This window comes from Pogona vitticeps, chromosome 9 (assembly GCF_051106095.1).
Source record: "Pogona vitticeps strain Pit_001003342236 chromosome 9, PviZW2.1, whole genome shotgun sequence".
In the NCBI taxonomy this organism is placed as follows: domain Eukaryota; kingdom Metazoa; phylum Chordata; class Lepidosauria; order Squamata; family Agamidae; genus Pogona; species Pogona vitticeps.
In genome coordinates, this window is record NC_135791.1 from 19,629,131 (window position 1) to 19,638,668 (window position 9,538).

At 41.3% G+C, this 9,538-nt stretch overlaps 1 long non-coding RNA gene across 1 annotated transcript; it reads left to right on the plus strand.

Moving 5' to 3' along the window:
• Window positions 1–1,328: 1,328 nt before the first annotated feature.
• Window positions 1,329–5,697, plus strand: LOC140702002 (uncharacterized). Its single transcript, XR_012081045.2, has 5 exons — window positions 1,329–1,392; window positions 3,105–3,140; window positions 4,534–4,557; window positions 4,880–4,909; window positions 5,673–5,697. It is a non-coding gene; the product is annotated as an uncharacterized LOC140702002 (long non-coding RNA).
• The last annotated feature ends 3,841 nt before the right edge of the window (window positions 5,698–9,538 follow it).

The following is a 9,538-nucleotide window of genomic DNA, read 5'->3' on the forward strand; positions in this document are numbered from 1 at the left end:
TAAGTGAATGTACAAAGGTTTCCCTTTAGAGCAATCTGTCCTGAACGTATCACAGTCATCGAGATGGGCTGAGCTGCACATGTCTACAAACAGAGTTTCAAAACTAGTGAATTCGTTCTTGCCGGACTTTCCTCTTGGGAATATCTGGGGGGAGAAGAAGTAAAATTGCCATCTGCGAATTGAAAAGTGCTCCAATGATTGTCACAATATGACAGCTTGGCAGAAGAAGGGAGGGAGTAGAGGAGATCATGAGTGAGGGCAGAAGGTCGATTTCTTCATCCCATCGTGCTGTGGTTCCCAGCCTTGGGTCACCCTGGTCTTCTTGGATTGTATTTCCCAGAAGCCTTCACCACCTGAAAGTTGCACTCCAAGAATACCTGTGTTACCCAAGATTGGGAACCCCTGTGTGAATCCAATCTTACAAGGTCTGTCAAAGGGATTGTTTCGTAGTGAATCCCGTCTTGTTGGGCATGTCCAAGATGGACATCCAAACATGTCCCTGAGATGAAATGGCTTGTTGCTTTCCCTCTTGTAGAACCAGCTACCTATGTTAATGGGAGGTGGAATGGAAGGTGAAGAAGGTGCTGCTGTCGTGGTAAGGATCAACCTGTTGTCATTCCAGTTCTGCTGTTGCTATGAAATTCAATACTCCTGAAGCATAGTTTTTATCCTTATCAAATGCCTCGTAGTACCAAGCCAGGAAATTCCAAAGACATTTGAAACTAGTGTTGGGGGAATCAGGTGGCCTCCAGATTGTATATGCTATCTGTAAGATTTGAAGTCAGAATAAATAACTTTCTTTCTGCCTAAATCATGCTCAAGTTTTCCCTTGTGGAAGCAAAGAGATGTGTTTTCCTGTGAAGGACATGTCTAGGGCATTGGAGGACTCAGATCAGGGTCCCAAAGAGTATAGCTAAGAAACCTTGCTCTGTATACTTCCAAAATATCTCATTCCTTATTCAATAGTTGAGTACTAGCTTCTTTGTGATTATGTTGCCTACCTCTGGACACTGGCCCTAGTTTGTTAGCCTGTAGAATTACTTGCTTGATCTGGAACCTCTTCCTCATTTTGTGCTTAATATTTGATCGTCCACCTTTGGCCCTTTCAACTTCGTTCTCCAAGTACCAGAACCCACCAGTGACCTGCCTCTGAGCTCAGATAACCCGTGAGATTACGGCAGGAGTTAACTGGGGAAATAAAATATCTTCATATGTGCAGAAGCCACGTTTCTTCTTTTGATACCAAAGGAAACCAAGGAGGGCACAATTATGGTGGAGTGGTGAGTCTATGTCTTAAAGAAGGATGACTGTCTTTTCATTTCCTTGTAGACTCCATTCAGTATGTTTATTGGAGGAGGAAGAGGAGGAGGAAGAGGAAGAGCCCCTGGATCGGTAAGAAACTTCCCATTATAGGGTCTTTTTTAGACCAGTGTTTCCCAAGCTTTGGGTCCCAGAGGATTTAGGACTAGAGTTCCCAGCATCTTTCACTGTTGGCTGTGCGAGCTTGGGTTTTTGGGAGTTATAGCCTAAAAACATGTGAGGTGCTGATTTTGGAATGGGGGCTGCTAGATATTTTTCTCCTGGGGAAGACAAATACAAAGCTCACCGTCACAGATGGCCAGTCCAATTGGACCTTCCCCGCAAACTGGGTGTTCCCTCACCACTTGCAATGTGGTGTGTGTGGCCATAGTCCTTTGTGGCACACTAATCACAGAAGTAGCCTGGCTGGGACTTCCCCACCAGTGAGGAGGTGGGATGTTGATTGGTCAGCAGCTCAGAGAGGTGGGGAAGGACCAGCAGGGCTACTTCCACAATTGGCACGGTGTGAAGAGCAATGTCCATGTGCACCATTCCACAAGCACAGTGGATGCTTGATTCTGGGGGGGGGGGGGTTTCCAATCAGACTGGCCAGCTGTGGTGGCGAGCTTCCTATTCATTGCCTCCAGGAGACGAATACAAAGCTCACATCTCTAGAGGCTATCATTCTCGGATGGGCATACTGACAGTCTCATTAGCTTAGATAAGGAATCAAATTAGACCTCTTTGATCTTTTTTTAAAATTTCTTAAACTACAAAATAAACATAAAATACATAAATCAAAATACAAATTTATTTTCCATTTTGGTCCCATAGTCGGGACCTCTTGCAGTAATCCTCCTCTTCCTCTACCTTTTCTTCTTCTTCTTCCTTTATGGTCCTCTTCTCCAGAACTGCATCGATTCTTGATTTGGAGCTTTCCCTCTTCCTCTTGTTAGCACATATTCAGGAAATCTGCCCCATATAATCATCAAAATTACTCCTTTTCATCTCACTTTTCTTAACCTTTAAGTTACAAGTTAACTTATCATTTATAGTAATGTTCCATATTTCATTATACCATTCCAAAATTCAGACTTTGATTTACAATTCCTAGAGATTATTAATCTAGTTGCTGTTAAGAATAAGACCTATTTGATCTTATTCACCTAATGTTTGTGTCAGATGAAAGAGGAATAACATTTACCGGCAACATATGTACCTAAGGTGCTTTTTCAAATGTTTGACCCTAGAGATGGGCAGAAATGTTGAGGAAATCATCATGTAGTAGTCTGTAATGACAATTTTTATTATAGGTTTGTTCGTGTTTATTGTAGTAATCATATTATAGCTCATTGTAGTTTTAAATCTGCTGCAAACAGAAAAAAAGGAACTGCATCTGAGAGTACTAAAGGAACTAAAGGAACTTGCTGAAGATCTCTCAGAACTACTATCCATTATTTTCTTGAAGCCATGGGAAATGGGGGATATGCTAGAGGATTGGAGGAGGGCCAATATTGTCCCTATCTTCAAAAAGGGCAAAAAAGAGGAAACTGGGAACTATGGACCAGTCAGCATGAAATCAATCCCAGGCAAAATTCTGGAACAGTTCGTAAAGTAATCATCATGCAAGCACCTAGAAAACAATACAGTAATAACTAGAAGCCAACATGGATTTGTCAAGAACAAATCCTGACAAACTACAGTTGTGCCTTGCTTTACGATTGCCCCGCATTACGACGAAACCGCATTTAAAGCTGAGATACCTTTTTATCTATATGGTGATAACATATTTTTTTCTGTTGTAGAGACTGGGAGGTTTCTTTGGTAGAGGCAGAGAACAGGTAAAGTAGTCTCCTTGATCAAAGACATAAACTGGAAGGCTTTGTGGCCTGCCTAGGCCTAGTTCTGCCTACTGCCCTGTTCAGAAAGAAAGCTCCCAGCTAGCAGTGGGCCAGGAACAGGAAACGTAGGTGAGCTAGGCCTAGTTGAGCCTCAAAGCCTTCTATCTTAGGCATTTTCTCACAGATGAGCCACATTCATGTGTTTGTAAGGTATCTGTCTGTCAGGTAGAAATCCCAGAATGGAGAATTATAGAGTTTGTAGTAAAAAAAAAAATCTGATCCCCATAGGTATCAGCCTCTTTCAACCTGGGCTATCTTCAGTTTCGGCAAACTTCAAAGGGTGTGGTGTAAAATATCCGTTTATTTTATACCTTAGCACTCTCGCCACCAATATCTAAGCTGTAGAAGAGACATTCACACCTTTCACAACATGGAGAATCCTGTGAAAGCTAGGAAACCAGCAAATGATCATATCATAGAAAAAGGAAAAACCATGTGATGAACTCTAGGACTAGCAGTTCCATATACTGCCTAAGAAACAGGGCTGGCATAACACTTGGCATCTGTCAGAAATTGCCAGGGCATCAGCACCCTGGCAAAGCCCATTGATGACATCCAGCATGGTCTCTCCTCCCACCCCAAGGCTGGTGCTATTAACAGAACCAATGGTTGCATCCAGCAGCGATTTTAATGGCCTCCAATGCCCTGATTTACTGTGGTTTGTGAGGAAGTGTTGCTGATGCTTGCTCTCATTCCTGCCACATAAGGATAAAAAGCTCCACCAGAAAAGGATCCACCAGAGCAGATTTTGGCTGGGAACTTCTCAACCTCAATCCCTTTGTACTTAAAGATATGGTTAAAGGATTTGGAAATGTCATGGGCAAATCATAGATATACTATATATGTAAATACTCACTCTCTCATCCTTGCATGTGAAGATGACAAAATTTCTAATTTTTGTCTCCCTTGCGGTGAATGAGAGATTTCCCTGAAGCTAACAAAGACCGTTCTCACATAGATGAGAATGCTTTGGGTATCAGTCTATGGCCCCTGAGGCTTTCCTGCAAGAACGTTTAAAAATTAGAAGCACTGGATGTGTTCTTTGCATCTTTTTTAAACAACCAGCCAGTCTTTCCATCCTTCCTATGTTTATGAAAATTGCCTCATAAAGGGAGATGCCTAGTTTTACACAGAGCCACTTTGAGCAATGGTGAAAGTGTTAATTGGAAAAACAGTTTCCTTTTGTCTTGTTCTTGCTGTGAAGTTCTGGAAATCTCACAGGGCTTAGAAATTTAAGGTTGAGACAACCTAAATTGAGAAGGCTCTGTTTAGCAAGTATTCTTCACGTCTCTCCTCCTAACATTTTCCTTCTGTTTTATTTTCTTCCTAACAGGATGAAACAAGGAGGAGAAGAAAGGTAAGGATTTACTAAGAATAATCTTTTTTGCTTTGATACCATCCTCCTCCTTAGGGATACCATTCCCTTTTTGACCAAGAGAAATGGAAACAGAGAAAAGAGGGGGTGACAACCCTCCCAGTCCTCACCTGAGGGTGGTAAGTAGCTCAGGTGATTTGCTGTTGCTTATTTTTTAGATCTTAGAAGGGATCACAAATAGATGGAGTTGCCATCGCAATATATCTTACCCTGTTTGATAGACCAAGAGTAACATTTCTGTTGTTTCACCAGCCAAGAAATCATTTCTTATTGTTATTTCACTCTAGTTTTTCCCCCCTCCCAGGGTGGAAGATACTCACATAGAAGAAGAAAGGTAAATATGATCCAGGGGAAATAGCATTGATTCTTCTCAAACCAATGTCAGGATAATCGTTAATGTCTCCACCACCTTAGCATGTAATTCCTATCTGGTGCCATCAGAGTTCCATTGTCTGCATCCCTTCTAAAACCATACTGAATGTAATATTTAGTTTGAACCAATGGTGTTGTTCTCCTCCCCCCCCACTTTTGTTTTGTTGAATTAAACATGTTCTCGTCAAGCAGGTTAGTGCAGTTTTATTGCAGGTGGCCGTGATTCACACCCTTCATGCCACAGTATGGCGAAGGAGATTCCCATGGGTGCAGAGAAATCCAAGCTAAGGTCTTCAACAATTATAAAGATACCTCAAACAGACTTGTAGCTTTATACTGTACCTCTGAGAGTTAGCACCAGAACCTGCGAAGAATGGTTACTGGGCTCGAAAGGGTAGATGAGTGAAATTCCTTGTTGAAGATCCAGCTGAGTCTTTGTGCTTATGACAGAAGCTAGGTAGTAAATCTTGGAGGTAGAGATGGGCACGAACTGCTGGTTCGGTGGTTTGGAATGACTCATTCTTCAGACGCACTGGTTTCTTCGGGCGCCCAGCTTCCCTTCCCTGCCTCCTCTGGTGGGTGCTGTCTCAGAATATGACCCATTGGGAAAAAAAAAGTATTCTGGAAACTAAGGCTAGGATAGGGTTGTGAGTAGAATTCTATGTAATTTTATCTCCACAAATCAGTATCTATTTATGCTTATTAATATCTGGCTTTCATTGCAGGGACATGAAAGGCAACATGTTGAGGCAAGTATCCAAGAGCAAAATTGTTCTCTCCCCAGAAGACAGGTGGAGAACATTTAACAACAACAACAACAACAACAACAACAACAACAACAACAACAACAACAACAACAACAACAACAATCTTTGAATCTTCACCAAACTTTGAGATATTGTAGAGGAGCATCACAGGAAGCTTCTTTGTAATTTTGATGTCTCTGGGTGCCTGGGGGTAACTTTGTGGGTTTATAACTCAGACATCTGAGTTATACCTTCACCATACTTGGAAGGATTGTAGAGGAGAATCAGAGGAAGCTTCCCCGAAATTTTGGTATCTTTATGTCCCTGGGTGGCCATTTTATAACCAAATGAATCAACAAATCAAACATTGCTAAAATGGGTTGATTCGTTTTCAAATCAATTCATTGATTCGTAGGAATATCAATCAACAATTTAGCAAATTTTGAAGGAATTTGGAGATTTGTTTTTTTATTCATGCCTACGTCTAATGAAAACCTGACAGCTGACAGTACTCTGAGGTTGCTTGTGAGATTACTGGCACTCATCAAAGTAACTGATCACAGATAATGAAAAATGCAACCCACAAGATAAATCCCTTAGTCTTGAAATTATGGTCACCATACTAGGGCTTTTGAGGTATATAGGATGTTTTGCTAAAGTGCCTTAACCACCTTCCAGTGAGTTTTCAAGACGTTTGTAGTGCAAAGAGTATAGGGATGCCTTGATCTTGAATGGGCAGTTAAGGTCCATTAACTTTCCTAAAAACCTGCTCTTAGTTGCAACTGTTAGAACACTTTGCTGGAACAGATCAATACTGTTTTGGGGTGTGTGGCTATGAGGACTGTTTGTTTGTTTATAGTGCCACAGCACTATTCTGTGAGATTTATATTTTGCAATGTAAAATGCAACAGAACAAACAAACCAAATGTAATGCAATCAGAAAAAGAAAAAATAAGGAGACAAGCAAAATTAGATCAGCCTTAAGCCACAACGGTGCAGCCATCTAAGGCTATCATATTCAGTGGCTATGTCGATTTCCCCCATGATACAACCCAATGGTATCAACAGTCACCAAGGCTGACTAGAATGGATTTGCGCCCATTGCCAAGGACAGGGAGATCCTCAAGCTGCACTGATATGAACTGCTTTCTACGTATTTCATATGGTTTTCCATCATACCAGGGAATAACAGAGATCAATTTTGTGTGTGTGTGTTTTGCTACAGGACGAGGAATAAAGCCCCAGCTTGCAAAGTTTGAGATTCTGAGCAAGAAGCTATTGTGAAATGGTTGCTGCAGTCTGGAAAAGAATTAATCACTACAAGCAGATGTTAAAAAGAGCAACTTAACTAGAGGTCAACCTTCCAACCACAAAATGTACTGTCTAAAATGCAACTTACGGTAGATTGGAAAGTCCCAAATTGTAATTGGCAACGTACAAGTGAAATGGTGGTTGTGATTAACACATATCTGATAGGTTTGGGTGGGGAGTATCTTTGCCCAGATGGGACCTGAGAGCATTGAGACACTTGTGATCACATCCTAAATAAAATTTTGCCTGTTTTGGAGAACAGCTGTGAGGTTGATTGATTATGGCATATTTGATTTTTTTTTTCTGATAAGCTAATCCTTCTATGACTGTTTTGCTTCTCAAAGGAAAAAGGCACTAGGGAAACCCTGGACATATTTACTGAGACCTGTTGGGAGTTCTTTGACATGCTTTTGGCTAAGACTGTGGAATCTTAATTGTGAGTTCTTCAGATTCTTCTTTAAGATGTCTCATTGCGTTGAAACATCATCCCTCAACACGAATGAGGACTTCAGTTACCTTCCCTACACCCCAACCCTTCATATACCCTGCTAGCCCCAACTAGCAAAGCCGGGTGGCTGAAGGTTAGACTCACATTATATCTAAAATGCTTTTAGAAAAGGTGATTCCCCTCAAGTGCATCTTTCCTTCAAACAGAAAGATATGTTTGCCATAGCCCCTGGTATATTCTTCATGTATGTATTTTGCATACATTGTACTTTGCTTTGTCATGAGTCACTGGGAGGTAAACCTATGCTTAATTTGCAAGTGTGATTACACAGATCTCTCAAATAATCTCACTGTAGGAGGAAAAGCTAATCACAGGGACTGGCTCTTTCCCTTTTTGTCTAGTTTTACCTTGAAGGCTGTCAGATTGGGAGAAAATAAGGCACCTGCCTTAGCCATATGGAAAGTAATAGGTAAATGAATGCATAATTAGTTTTTGTTTTTAAGACTCTGCTATGCAAAAAAATGGACAAAGTTCTGGAAACGCCTACCTGGATATTTCTACAATGGGTCGTATCCATGGGGACATGAAGAGTCGGACACGACTTAACGACTAAACAACAATAACAATTAACCACCCTATTAATGTTCATATAATGTTCATTTTGTTAACTTTTCCCAGTATGGGCTGTATCGATAGTAAACAGGAAGCAGATACACAATTTGTGTCAAGTGTGAACAACCATTGGCCACTAGATGTAGCTAGACAGCAGCTCCCTTGATCTGTTACTATTGGCATCCTAGCCAGCTGCAGCTGAACATCATTAGAAGGTCTACAGTTGTCCACCCAATTTATATTTATTTATTTAATTTATTTATTTAATTTATATGCCACCCACACTACGCAGAGGTCTCTGGGCGGCTTACAATAATTAAAATTCAATACAATAAAAATAAAATGATTAAAATACAATTAAAATACAATTGTATTTTATTCATCAGGACCCACAGTTGATGTTATTTCAATTAAAAGCCTTCTGGAACAGGAAGATTTTGACCTGGCACCGAAATGTCATCAACGTCGGCGCCAGACGAATTTCAGTTGGGAGGGCGTTCCATAGTCTGGGGGCAGCTGCCGAAAAGGCCCTTTGTCTACAAGCCATCCCTCTTACCTCTTTGAGGGACGGCTCTTTCAAAAGGGCCCCCTGGCTAGATCTTAACTGCCGGGTAGGTTCATATGGAAGGAGGCGGTCCTTCAAGTATCCAGGGCCCAAGCCGTTTAGGGCTTTATATGTCAAAACAAGCACTTTGAATTGGGCTCGGGCAGCAACTGGTAACCAATGTAAATTAAACAGAATCGGCTTGATGTGATCTCTAGTGGCTCCACCACTCACCAGCCGCGCAGCTCGATTCTGGACCAGTTGCAGTCGCCGGACCGTCTTCAAAGGCAGCCCCACGTAGAGCGCATTGCAATGATCTATATAAGATGTTACCAGTGCGTGTGTAACTAAACAGATGGGTCCAATGAAGTGTGTTAATAAATTGATGGACCAGGAGTCAGAATACTTGGATTCAAGTGTCATCTTGGCCCTGGAAACTCTCTGTGAGGGGGGGGGAATTGGTAAAATCACTCTTTAAATATCTTGCTTACCTATAAGGATTGCTCAAAGTCATTTCCAGTTTTATGACACATGTAGATCACAAGATCTCTAAAGGGTTGTGTGGAATCAGTCTTATCTTTGGTGTATTTTATTTTTCCACAGAACATGCCCAACAGTTGCCCACCACTTAAATGCCATTTTGGTTTCTATTTGCTGAATGAATATAAATGACAGAAACAGTTGTACATAAATACAACCCTTTTAAAAAGACTTAAAAAATAAAGGAAATTCCTTTGGAAAGTCAGCTACAGGGCTGGGCTTATTTTGTACCAGCTGTGATCAAAAGAAATTTCTCCTATATATAGGTAAAGGTTCCCCTTGACATTTAGTCCAGTCGTGTTTGACTCTAGAGCGCGGTGCTCATCCCCGTCTCTTAGCCGTAGAGCCGATGTTTTGTCTGAAGACAGTTTCTGTGGTCTCGTGGCCAGC